Genomic DNA, 14,424 nt, shown 5'->3' with positions numbered 1-14,424 from the left:
TGGTAGCTAAACATGGAGACGCAGTAATAATACAAACTGCTCACTGCATGCACAATATATGAACCCCTCCAAGTTATGAATCCTCTTCTGTCTTACCTGCCACATGATGATTACATCCATAAACAAACAGGAGAAGAAGGAGCAGTCTTTTTTTTTAAAGTCAGTCAGTGTTGATACCAAGTTGGGCCACTGCGGTGGTCTGCACTGTGAGCTCTTCCTGTGTCTCTCTGATGTGAGTTCCTGAGCCGGTAAACCTGCACTCTCTCAGCCTATTGGAAGTCAGCAGGACGGAGGTAACTGTCCACCCTCTCTCTCCTTTCACTGAGAAGTGTACCTAAGCCCATCTAGCCACAGTGGGCTGCATATTGTTGCATTAGCCAATCGTGTGGAGGGGCAGGACTTCTGCTGGGCAGGTCTGTCAGTGAGCAGACTTTCAGAGCGTGGAGCATTGCCATAACTCTCTACAAAGCCTTTTTGTGATCGTGAAATAAACATCCTCCAATGGCATGCCTTCACAGGAACGAACGTTAAATGCATTAATGACATATCGCTTTCAGGTTTCTACCGAAATATATAATTATATTATTTACAGCTGCAACAGTGACTAACCCCATTCAGTCAAAATATTTACCGCAATTTCATCCTCACCCAACTTACTGCTGATTATTGCAGTCGCATGTTTGTCCCGTGCCGGCGGCAAAACTCAATACTGTACTGCCAAATGAAATAGTGCAGAAACAAACACAGCAATCAATGATGTCATTATGCTCTCCAGCAACGAGACAAGTGTGACCTCCATGTCCCAGTCAACAGCCCAGTGCTGCTAACGCTAGCATGGACGAACAAGCCGCAGCAACAGACTGACAAATACATTAGTGAATGTAGAAGCATGTTATTCCCAAAAAACAACACTTTTCTCTTGCCAGAACACATATAGCACCGGCGTCGATCAAGCAATCCATAACGGGGGAGCTTGTAACTCTCATCCAACTCCGCAGCGAGCTTATTTCTCAATGCGATCACACCCTTTTCTTTCTCCATGGGAATGCTTTCACTCACATGGAAACACACAGGAATTCATTGTGGTTGAAGCAGTTGACTTGGACCGTGTTGAAAGTTGTCATTCGTTGGCATCTGTTCACCGCTCTGCGGCCATGTGGGAAAATGTTGCCTACACCGACATGCCTGACACGTCTGGCAGCAGCACGACGACACGCTGCCGATCACATCAAGTCTGATCAATCCCAAGATTTGGATTGGAACCCGCGCTCGTTGCTGAATTATAAGGGTGAGGTCACGTCTGCCTCGGGCCGTGACCTGAGATGACCTTTTGTCAGCCACATCATGTCAATGCTTTGAATGACATCTGCCTCTGTAAAAAGGACGTGTTTATCTTGTGTGGTAAAAACAACAGCACAATATCCTGGCAGCAGGACTCCAGTAAGGACTGATGTGGATTTATAGTAACCCGGAGCCTTTGCCAGCACTGCTTGTGTTTCTCTTTAGCCTGCAGGCTTTCAATAAAGTATGAGAGGAAATGTGAGAGCTATGGAATTAATTTTGTTTCCGAGGTTGAGCATGATGATGGGTTGAAAGAATATTAGCATCCGTATAATAACAACACATTGAGTTTATAAATGCATCAGAATATTTGCAATGGTAATTTTGCACTAGGCATATATATTCTGAAAACGCATGCAAAAGAAGCGTCAACAGATCATACAATTCGCCTGCGGAGAAAACAAGTTTGGTGATGAGTTTTATGATGAATTTCAGTGTTTAAGAAACGGTTCTGAGCTGTATTTTAAAATCTCAAAATGCTTCCAGCTCCAAAAAGGAATCGTTCAATTAAAAGATCACTGACAGAATATGTCGATAAAACGGACAAATCATGTAGTTGATGCAGATCAAGAAAGCAGACCATGGCAATCTAAAATACTTCACTTCAACTTCACCAAAAATATTTTGTTAAATAAACTACGTTAATGGGAAGAAACAGTGTTGTACTATCCATCTTTCTGTATATCTAGGAATAAATTATCCATCTTTCTGTATATCTAGGAATAAATTGGAACTAGATATATAGCATGCAGAATAATGGAAAACAAAATGCACTGTAATATTACTGCTCAATACGTCCCTTTCTCTGCCAACAAAGGCCTTTGTAAGAGGAGTTCAGACTTAACACAAATCAGAGTGCAGCGCTGAATGCCACCTATTGGAAATACAGAGGGATCATCCCTTACCATCAGTAGTCAGTCAGCCAGTCAGTCAGTCCATAGTGTGGGTGACAGAGATGAGCACAGAACTAACACCTGGGAAGAGAGTTTTGCCGAAAACACCGGCTGGTCTCAGAAGCCTCTCTGTAGCTGCTGCTGCCTCTCTGTCTCTCGGCTATCTGTGAAATTCTCCTCACACAGTCACTTCTCCTCTAATCCCTGACGGAAGCGGGAGTCTGCTCCAAACGGGCTCAAGCAGCCACCGACTTCTCTGCCTTCTCCTCTTTGTGTCGTTTGGTTGGCTGGGATCATTAACTTAGTCCCATGAGAACCAGGGAGGTGAATAACCCCCCTCCTTCCCGTGGGAGGCTGTCAATCAAATCTGATGATGAGGTGGTGGTGTGGGGGGGGGGGTGGTTTTTAGCTGGCGAGGAGACACCCCCTGATTGGTCATTAGGGAACAGAGGTGCCCTGCATGACGAATGGGAGCAGCGGACGGGGCGGACGGGCCTATCGAGGTGAGATGCACTCGCACGTCGGTCTAATAAGACTTTAATGCGGCTCACTCATTTGCATGGAATTCAAAAGACAATGAAGCCATGAGACTGGTCGAGTCATCAAAGCTGACATAGTAAATTGGCTATTTAAGGCAGCTGAATTCATCCAAATGTTGTTCAAGACAAAATAGGTAAATGTTTTGTGTCAGTTTGGATGGTCGCAACATCTTCACATGTGTGTGTGTGGTCAGGTCGGTGGGACAGACACTCGGGAGGCGAGTGTAAAGCCTGCGTTGCCATGGCGGTGCGCAGGAGCGATGGCGCATCTTGGCACTTGAGCAAAAAATCTTTGCCCGGCCAATTCTTCAGCTCTCTCTTCACAGCACCACTCTGCCCTGCTGCTGTCTGCCACTCTCCAGCTCCTGCCAACAGCCTGTGCCTGTCTCAATTCACTTGATTTCAAGCTAAAGCAATTTGTGAACAAAAAGACACGACAATACCTGAGAAGGGTCTGAGAAGGGTCACTCACTCTGCTCCCCAGTGACCCCTGACCCCTGACTAAACCCTGACAAAGTGAGCACAGGCAGAGACAATAGACGGATTAAAAGTGTGACGCCCAGCGTGGTTCCACTTCCTGACTCGCTCTACACACACACACACGTTGCTGTGGAACACCTTCGCAGCACTGTGCATTGATACGTACCGCACAGCATGCATACGTTTCCCTCGCCTGGGAAAAATAGACACTGTAGGGCACACAATACACACGCACACACGCACGCGCACGCACACACACACACGCACACACACACACACACACACACACACACACACACACACACACACAGTGGGTGGTGGCCGTAGATGTGTTCCTACACTGCTACAGCACCAGGCCGTATATACTGTATACTGTATTATGCAGATTTCCATGACAGCAATAGAGTACCGCAGGGATGATGTATTTTTGCAGACTTACCCAGAAGTCCCTGCAATTCCTGGTTCCTATGTGTAAGAAGAGTCAATTGGATTTTTGTAGGCGGATCTTGGTTAAATGCTTGAAATAAGGTATGTGGTTAATGAAGGTTGATGAAACGGCAAACTTCGTGTTCAGCAAGGTAATCTTCGCAAATGAGGACCACTTTGATGACTTTTGAAGGATTTTCTGAAAATCACGATAAAAGAAAAATCACATTTACGCTTCAAAAGTCATTAAAGTGGTCCTCATTTGTGAAGACTGTCTTGCTGAACACAAAGTCCGCTGTCCCATAAACCTTTGTTAAACACAGACTTTATTTCACTTATTCACTTTTACATGTAGGAACCAGAAGTGCTACTTCCGTATCCTGTGGTACGCTATTGTTTCTCAATTCATTCCCATTCAATAAAATCCCATAAAATATCAGATAAGGTTCATATCGCCAGGTCATTGAAGGGCCTGTGCTTTTAACTGGTGGAAATGGTTTGCTACACTGTGTAGTGTGTACACACTCAGGTCAAATCCAGAGTCACACCCCTTCTGAGCTGTAATACACATTAAGAGGAAACTGAAGCACTGCAAAAGAACATGTCTGGACTGTGGTTTTAGAAACTGTCTACACCTCGCCCACTGGAAACACAACCTGATCCATGATCCAGACTAACTCACAAAACTGGTATTGCTGACACACACACACACACACACACACACACGCACGCACGCACGCACGCACGCACGCACGCACACACACACACACACACACACACACACACACACAGCATATTTTCGTGAATACGGTACCTGTTTGTCAGTACTCAAAGGAGGAATTGACTTCAGCCTTATAGCCAACGTAGTTGATAAAGTACAGCTAAAAGCTGCGATAAATGCAATCCAAACTTTGTAAAGCTGAGAATTAATACATTATTATTTTTTTAAATTGTGTGTGTATTGTGTCATTTCTATAAGTGGCAATCAGGAAGTTGAAGTTCTAAATGTAATCCTAAAATTACTTCCTGAAAATGTGCTGTATACTATTCCCTTATCATCACTAACAGCACACAGTATACTGTGGGAAATAATGAGTCCAAACAGATGAATATTCATCCCCACTAAATAAGGCCATTTGCTGCCAGAAGCCATCCTGTTGGTGCTGCTTGGCACATCAAGCTGCATGAATTGGAAAAGGAAGTGAAAAGGCGCAGAAAGGCCCTCCTGAAGGAGCAGATAAGAAGTTAGAACACAAAAAAAGGCTCTGAAATCTCATGTTACATAAAAACTTCCATCCACATGGCTAAGGCAGAAACAGGGTTTATCTGTGGGAGCAGGCTAACAGACATTCACAGGCCATGTCATCGTGTTACAGGGTTTGGCTTGCTCTTAGTACTAATTAGCAAGTGCAAATTCATTTGAGCTGTTGAACAAAGAAATCCTGAAATTCAATTCAATTCAATTGTGGGGTGAGTTGGTTTGCCGTGATGATGCTCACGCCATTGAATTGCTGCATCACTAAATCATCTTATATCATTATGTCATTTTGAGTTGCATTGTTCTCATGAAAGAAAGAACGCATTGCGCTTGCGCAGCACAAAAGGAAACACTTTCAGTTCAAACCGGACACATTTCCACGCGAGTCACATGATTAGGTCAGCGTGAGGACAGACTGGTCAGGCAAAACAACCTCCACGAGAAATGCCCAGGAAGTAACACAGATCATCACATGTTTTCCCACTAGCTTCGCCAGCCACATAATAAGCAGCAGGCCTCGACTTACATGCTGTGGTCCAGGGTGATCCTCTCACACACAGGAACAAGATGTAACTCCCACTGATGGTTCAGCGCTCCACTGTCAGCGGCACATGGACGAGTCGAAACAAAACACAGCATCCTAGCTAGTCTCTTTCCGCGCACACCCCTCCCTCGTCTCCAGGGCTCCCCGCCCTGCCACAGCCACAGCCGTATGCTCACGCGAGCGTAAAGCATGCCCAGGAAGCGTCCCTTCCACTGGGTCATTTCATGGATGTTGCCTCCATTAATGTTGGGGCTGTGCTGTTGGGCCCAGCAGCAACCCCCTTTCTGGGGCTGTGCTCTTGCCCCTGGCGCCCCCCACTCTCTAGAATAAGACAAAGGGGTAGCAAATGGGGAGACAAAGGGGGGGAGCGGTAAACCTTAGGGAGCACATTTTGATGAGTCTCTGACTAAATAACCAGGCCCGGAACAGATGGGGTCAGTCTCCAGGGCTCTGCTGCATCACTGCCTCCACTACATCGGCCCCATACATCCTCACAATAGAATAGATGTTGTCGTCTAAACTGCTCTGCAAACACTGTTCATCAGATCACGGACCACAGAAATGTGCAAAAAAAAGTAGGGCTGGGTCAATATGGTTGAAATCAATATAATGATAATCATAAGGATTTTTATCGATATCGATATATATACTGTATATAGTATAGTGTTCATGTATGCAAAATCAAGATAAATAATCAAATTAATGTTCATCTCATTGAACCGAATGGTAGGTGTGATGTCAAGCAAAACAGAAATATTCAAATAATATTCCTACCATACCTAATTTTAGGTTTTTAAGTCAAATTTGCTTGTCATCATCAATTTGGACAGCAGAAATGTGTCACGATATTGAAATATCTTCATACTGTATCATCACGAATCGTGAAAATCAGTGAAATCAGTGAAATCATATCGTGATTCACGATATGATTTCACTGAAATATAAACGATAATATTGCATTGAATTATCGCCCAGCCCTTGCGTTAAAAAGACGAGCATAGATGCAGGAGGAAGTATGATAGTAAGCCAGTAAGCTTTCAGAAACCAAATGGAAGTAAAAGTCTAAGTTTGCATATCGCCTTCAGTCAGGAAACTCTTTGGCTATTCTGAATATTTGGTATTTATTATTTATTATATTTATCCACTGAGGAAACACTGTGACAACAAGAGCATCTTGTTGAGTGCAAACACTCATCTAAAGAGTGCAAACAACCATTTCCCATTTGTCTAACTAGTATGTTCCCAGAAAACCACTCCTTGGCAATGCACATTGGCATCAAAACCCAGTGCACAGCCGCGCCATGGCAAAGGCTCAAGATTTTAATTACTTTGCCGCCCTATCAGTGTGAAAATCTTCCCCAAGGCACGCATAACGTACATAAAACCAATCCAAACTGAAACCAAAATAAATCACCACATTAACTACAACAACCACATAAGTCAATCAATAGCTCACTCTACATCTTTAACGTTCAACAGAAGTACTGTAGAGCTATGATTTAAGATAGTGTTCCACAGCAGCACTCTCTCTCTCAGCTGTTATCTGTTTAGCACTGGCTTTCTGAACAGAAACATGTACACAACACAACAACACCCTAAGCCAATATCCACACGCATCAGCTTGCTTTATGACTAGCTGGCATATAGAGTGTTGCAGGGCCTGCACTGACCTGGAAGTGATTCTGTTCCTCTGAGTATGCTCCAGCATCATCTGCCTAGCTGCCCAGCTCTCCCCTCTCACAAGCTCCAACAACCAAACAGCCACTAACTGCTATGCTTGAATCGATCAGAAAAGCCTCATAGGGACATGTCTCACATTCACATTTTTATAAAGGTTTGGGGGGCGATTTCCACAGTTCAGAAAAGGGGAATGCCCTGTGTGACAGAATTCCAAGTTTAACTCCCCTAAAAGATCACTTTGACAATGCTTAGATGATATAGAGAGGCAGAGCGAACGTCACTTCCTGCTTTTCTCCCTGTACCAGCGCTGACAAAGTCTGAATGGCGGTGAACAGAGGATAAAGTTACTTTTCCGATCCCGTTTGAATTGTGCCACGGGGTGCCAACAATTTTGTCAATTTAACACATAACTTTGCATGTCGCAAAGCTCTCTATACAATGATACTTTAAAAACTATAAAACTATAAAACAACTACTGTTCATTGAATGATTATTTATCAGTTAAGTAATGTGTCTAGTAGTAATCATTTATCTAATGGTGTTCAATGTTAACCATGTATTCATTTATGCATTATTTAATAGTTTAGTTCATTGTTAGGGTTAATAAACATGAACTAAGGGTAACTAATGCTTATTAAACATGAACTAACCTTTAATTTAGTGACCCTTATTGTCAGAGTGTTACCTTATCTGCTTGCACAGGCAGTTAGAACGATGAATCAAGCTACAGCCACTGTCTATGACCAAAGGTCACAAAACAAAAAACTACAGCAAACATCCATAAATCATTTCACTGGGACGAACAGTTGCAGTTTGCGGTTGGAAGCAACACAGTGTGAAATACTGTATTGTCTGCTTTTTTGTTTTATTTAGTATTTCAACAAAAGAGTGAAGGAGTTTTCGGGAAAGTCAGGTCATGTGTTATGTTTAGTCCCCCCGCCACCACAGCCCATAGCCTGAAAGTTTGCCCTTTTTATTTCAGTCTCCTTCTTCTGAAAGGCTGTGGTGAGAGAGAGCCTGCCTGCTGCCACATTCTTTGCTGCTTGGAGAAGCCTGTAATTGCTTCCAGCTTCAGAGGGAGATCCAGTAGGTCTCGTAGAAGACGAGTAGTTTCACATCTTCACCAAGAACCATCGCCCCTCCACAAAGCTGGATTGAGCTAATCAGATAGCGCTACAGTTAAGTGCTGCTCACCCCCTCTGCTAACTCCACCTCACACCCCAACCAACCCCCCCCCCCCAAAAAAAAAACACTGCCTTACTTAGAGCTAGCAGCTCTATTTAAAGACACTGCAACGTCCAACGCAGAGGAAGCTATAAATGATGTGTCTTGCCGTCCCATCATGGGTGTGACTGTACACCTATGCTGCTCCGCCCTCCCACACCGCCAGACAGACCCAGACAGTGCGTATTCAACCAGGGCTTGCTGGAGGGGCGTCTGAACATCTGTTGTGGTGCGCTACGTTCTTGGGTCCAAGGAGACTGTCAGAGCCCAAGGCAGGAGGCCAGCTGTTTGGATGTCGGGGTGGCTGCATCCAGGCTGCGGCACCTTCTCAAAAGCACAAAAAACACACATGTGCTGCTGGGGCGTCTGGGTAGTAGTGTGGAGGGAGGTAAAAGCACTCGCCACACTGTCCCACCCCCACTTCCGGCTTGGTCAGACGTTCCTACAGACACGATTAACAGGGTCTGCGGGTTGGGAAGACGGTGGGGTATGAGTCCTGACCCGCTGCACTAGCGCCTCCTCTGGTGGGTCAGGGTGCCTGTTCTGGGGGGGGAGGAGAACTGGGGGGGAATAGCGTGATCCTCCCACCACGCACTACGTCCTGCTGGTGAAACCCCTCGCTGTCAGGTGAAAAGAAGCGGCTGGCGACTGCAGATGTATCGGAGGAGGCATGTGCTACTAGCCTTCCCGCGCTCCCCCGATCGGCAGAGGGGGTGGAGCAACGACTGGGAATTGGCCGAGTACAATTGGGGAGAAAATGGGGGAATAATGCGACCTTTTGGCATCGTTGTCAGTCGGAAGCAGTTTGAACTGTAAGTGACGACAACACAACTAGTGTCTATAAAACCTAACGATTAGAGCAGGACCTGCCTCTGCTGTGTGGAACAGGTTAACGGACAGTCAGGATGATCAGTTTTCTGCCTAGTTGCTCTGGCGCGGCTTAGCTCTGCACACTGTCCTCACTTTCACTTCATCTCCATGTCAACCAAACATTCCTTCAAGGCGGTGTGGGACACATTCCTCCAGCTTGGCCTCTGAAGGAGATTCTCTCCAGTTTGAAATGGATTATACTGTTGCCTTTGTAAAGGATGTTGTCTCCCAGGAAGTGATACAGCGAAGGTATCTGCGACAAAACAATAGTATTCAACCTCACAATGTGGTGAGTGACACACTCTCCACACACACTCTCGCTCTCCCTCTTTCTCTCTCTCTCACACGCACATGCACACGCGCACGCACACACGCACGCACGCACGCACGCACGCACGCACGCACGCACACACACACACACACACACACACACACACACACACACACACACACACACACACACACACACACACACACACACACACACACACACACACACACACACACACACCAGTTCTTTCCACAGTTCCTAGCTCCAACACTGAGATTCAACCAGCTCAGAGTCTTTCCCTGTCACAACAACAACCAGACTCAGAGAACTCCCAGCTGCTGATGGAGCTGGCACTGCCGAGCTGAGACGGAGGCTTGCTTTGTTTATCATTAGGAAGAGCGAATAGACGAAACAGAGCTATGTAGGGGGCGAGAGAGTGCAGCCACTGCATGATTCACACTCTTTAGTGTATAAAAAGAAGTCAACAGACACCAGCAGCAGACATCCACACAGCAGCACTCAGGAGAGTAATAACATCATTCAGAAGAAATGTCCTCACAGGCCAGTTTATAATATAAAAGAAGGAATGTTGATTGAATGGAATTCAAGACCAGGGGCACCGAAAGATGAATATTGAGAGAAAATACTTTGGTCCAGTCTCTTAAAACTGAAGCGAGGAAAGCGTTTCAGAGCAAGAGCACAAACCAGATGCTTGCTGAGCATGAGGGGAAAGTACTGAAAACCAAAATGAATTCAGCAGAGTTCTGCCTGTCCACAGTTATTTGGCACAATCACACATTCTGTCCTTTCTTAGAATAACATGGCATCGCCTCAGTTCCCACCAAAACAAAAGTTACGAGGAAAGCAACGGTGCTTTACTGAAAACGACATGCTTTTGTGTAAAAATTCATAAAATGGAACGCCTCTGTCATTTAAAGTATCAAAAAAACAAATTGCTTGTTATGCACCGAAAGGGCCACGTTGATTTTTTTTTTGCCAATTCAATATAATTCGCCAAGCTAACAAGCTGTTCCATTTTGGTAGTTGATATCTCCCACTGCTCCTGTCAGCAGATACGATGCAGTGTGCAAACGAGACTGAACTTGTTTTTCAGAGGACATTTCCTCCTACTCCTACTAAATTAAATTTCTCACTGAGAAACACAAACACACAGCCCCCTTCATACGGCATAATTGCATTATGGCTGCATTACAGTAAACAGTGTTTTCTTGTCTATGCCTCTGTGTTTATGCACAAACAAGTGACGTGTGCGTGGTATGTGCATGCACGGAAGAGTACGGTTTCGATGCCCTTGTAGGAGCAACTAGAATCTATTACAATATATGGATATGAACAGAGAAAACAATCTATTTCAAGAAGATTATAAACTGTGACTGTAAAGGGCCAGATTTTACACAGAGGGTTGATGTCATCTGCTGCAGTCACTATAGGCTCTTTCACACCGGCCTTGAAAGCCGAAAAATGCACGAAAAATAGGATCCGCGCCTCCGATGTGAAAGTCGTGAACGCGCGTTGGTGGATAATTGTTGTACGCCTTTCTTTCCGCCAGCAGACCTTGTCACAGCGCCGGGTTACCAGGCAACCCGCTTCCACTTGAAAGCGTCGGAGCAGCAAGCCGGAACGGTGTGAATGGTCAGCTCATTCATAAAAAAATTACAGGGGAAATCACCTCATGCAGCAAGAAAGTGCATGAGTGAAAGTAAAAGAAGTAGCCTATACAATCATGACTGCAGGGACGCCAGGAGGAATGCTCCGTGCCTGTAAGTAGGTGCTCAAACGATGTTGACATTAGTAGGTAAAATTAACGGGTATAATAATAAGCTTCAGAGGACTATAGCTGTCTGTGGCGAGTTGGTCTGAGGATATTCCCTCTCGAAACCAGCTCTGTGCATTCCCTTACAAAAACTACTAACAATAGTAGTCTATAGGCTACTATTCCCCCGACGAACGTTATGCAGACTGCAGCTGTTTGATATGCGGGCGTCGTCTTTCAGAACGGCCCCTAATTAGGCTACTTGATGGGAATAATTTGCTTTACAAAAAACTGGAACCAAAAGATAAGAATTAGCCTTGTAGCTTACCTAATAGGCTACATGATGGTGTGTCTGTGATGCATAAAGTCGATCAGATGAATATTGAAAGCTGTTACCATGCATGTGGACAACACTTTCTGTTTTATCTGATCCTTAACGAGCGCACAGCTGCGACCTCGTTGGCTGGCATACATCAGCGATGTTTGGTTGTTGAATGAATTCGTTCATCATACAGTAGGCTAGGCTACACTAACCTATGAAAATATTCATTTGAGCAAGGAGCTGAGTGAAAATGCCTTCGCTGGCCTTTCAATCCGGGAGGGGTGGATAATAATAATAATAATAATGATTGGATTTATATAGCGCTTTTTCTAGACACCCAAAGCGCTTCACAGGAATCATTATTCATTCACACCATTCGTACCAGTGGTGGTAAGCTACGGGTGATGTAGCCACAGCTGCCCTGGGGAAGACTGACGGAAGCGTGGCAGCCATTTCGCGCCTACGGCCCCTCCGACCACCACCAACATTCATAGACATTCATACCCATTCATACGAGGCAATGAGGGTTAAGTGTCTTGCCCAAGGACACAACGACAACAGCTGGGAGGGAGCGGGATTCGAACCGCCAACCCTTGAGTCATTGGCCGACCTGCTCTACCTGCCGAGCTAATGCCGTCCCGGATGTCGCCTGAAAGCACACCGCAGGACGGGAATGTGGCCGTGCTGCTTGGCTCTGTGTGAAAGCAATTTCTGTGGCGAGGCTGCTGGCTTTGCGGGCCTTCAGAACTGCAATTTTGCGCGATCTGTGTGTGAAAGAGCCTTATATCTGACTCGGCACAAAAGTGCTGCTACCCTCAAGACTGTACAAAGAGGCGGCTCTGGGATGATTATCATGGCCACTTTGTACAGATTCAATGTTAAAGGAACAGCTCACCCTAAAATCCAAAATACATATATTCCCTCTCACCTGTAGTGCTATTTATCCGTCTATATCGTTTTGTGTTATTTGCCTGAGTTTTGGAGATATCGTCCGCAGAGATGTCTGCCTTCTCTTGAATACAATGGAACTGGATGGCACTCGGCTTGTGGTGCTCAAAGTGCCAAAGAAATACATTTGAAAAACTCAACAGCAATGTTTCTTTCCAGAAATCATGACCTCGTTACTCAAGATAATCCACAGACTTCGTTATGAGCAGTTTCATGGAGGAACTATTTTCTTTTGACCAAACTACACCCGCTAGCTGCTAGCTAGTTCCAACATGAGACTGCAAAAGAAAATAGTTCCTACATGAAATTGCTCACAACAAAGTCTGTGCATTATCTTGAGTAACCGGGTCATGATTTCTGGAAAGAGACAATGCTGTTGAGTTTTTCAAATGCATTTTTTTGGTGCTTCGAGCACTACAAGCTGAGTGCCATTGATCCAGTTCCATTGTATTCAAGAGAAGGCAGACATCTCTGATATATCCAAAACTCAGGCAACTATCCCAAAACGATACAGATGGATAAATAGCACTACCGGTGAGAGGAAAAATATGTATTTTGAATTTTAGGGTGAGCAGCTGTCCCTTTAAGATCTAGTTCAGATGAAGCTCAGTCAGTCAGCACAGTGCCACAAATGGCTTCTTTGATGGTTTGCGCTCTTATCTGTGTGTCTTACCTGCTTCCCCATGGCTGCTGCGGTGGCCAGCGTCTCTCCCTGCTGAACGGTAGGCTAATGCTGACTGTGACTGTCAGGCAGTTGATCGCTCCCCTGGGGAAAAACAGACAGGAGGTTGAAGGTGTTGCGTCTGCCTGTACACTCCCCTGCATCGGGGTGTATACGCACGCACACGTACACACACACACACACACACACACACACACACACTCTCTCCCTCTCTCACACACACACACATACCTCATTGACACACACTCATCTGCCCTGCAGGTTCACACAGGAGCACGGAAAGCCGAGAGGAATACTTAACCCTGGAGAAGCTGGAGCTGAACAACAAAGCTGTGAGGGGACATACATTATCCCCACAAAATGACCCTGAAAATCAACTGACTTTGGTGGAATACCACCTTTTTTCGTACCCGTATCAGTGGTTCTGGTATACCGGCACTGTTACTGAGTAGCTGCCCCAATTTGTAGTAGTGCTAAACTCAAAATATAACAGGTAGAGGGGAAAAAGTGTGTGTGTGTCGCAGGCTGGATCTGGTTGTGATATATTGAAAGTCAGCATCTGATAATGGGGATAAATGGTTTCTCTTCCGGAGAGTTTTTCTCCCCCACTTGGCCCCGGGCAGCTCTTGGGTTGCAGAATCTTGGGGAGAGAAAAAGAAAGCTTGATCTTAAGAGGAGCCACACTAGACAGCAGGCAGGGAGAAAGCAGCAAGAAGCACTGCTGTTAAACAAGGCAGAATTGCATTTCTCCCTCCTTAACGAGAGTTCACCTTGTGAGATAGATGAGTCAGTCTGAAAACACAAGTCAATCCTCGCAATATGTGAGATCATATTCGAGGGACTGGGTGTGTGCGTCCCGCAAGTGGAGGAGAAGTCAAGGTTACCACGGATTTCTGCCAGACCTAAACGTAATCTTGAGGAATTTCCCCTCTGTTTTAACTCCTCTAATAAAATAAAATGACTGCTTATTATCGAAGCAGATCTTTCTGCTTAATTATTAACTGCTAGCACTTTTCTTTGATGCATAAAACGCATGATTATATGGTGAGAGCATGATTTAGTAGTGCCATGCGGTGTCTGAGGGAACCAGTTTCTCCTCCAAGCAATGTGGGCTACACCTCAGATGGGGGTTATCACATGGAATGGCAACCAACTATATGTACAACATGCTG

The 14,424-nt window shown here is 45.3% G+C and overlaps 1 protein-coding gene across 2 annotated transcripts in view; it reads right to left on the bottom strand.

Annotated features, from left to right (window-relative positions):
• mid1 (midline 1) overlaps positions 1-13,371 on the bottom strand; it is a 38,531-nt gene extending 25,160 nt beyond the window's left edge. Inside the window, exon 1 of one of the 2 annotated variants that reach the window (XM_083638893.1) lies at positions 13,244-13,371. The gene's annotated coding sequence lies outside the window, so the exon portion shown is untranslated. Of the gene's footprint in view, positions 1-96; positions 161-13,243 lie in introns of those variants that run through there. The other variant, XM_083638894.1, reaches the window with a different exon arrangement.
• Between the last annotated feature and the right edge of the window lie 1,053 nt (positions 13,372-14,424).

This window comes from Poromitra crassiceps (assembly GCF_964638095.1).
Source record: "Poromitra crassiceps genome assembly, chromosome: 6".
In the NCBI taxonomy this organism is placed as follows: Eukaryota; Metazoa; Chordata; class Actinopteri; order Beryciformes; family Melamphaidae; genus Poromitra; species Poromitra crassiceps.
This window is presented reverse-complemented; position numbering and strand designations above follow the sequence as displayed.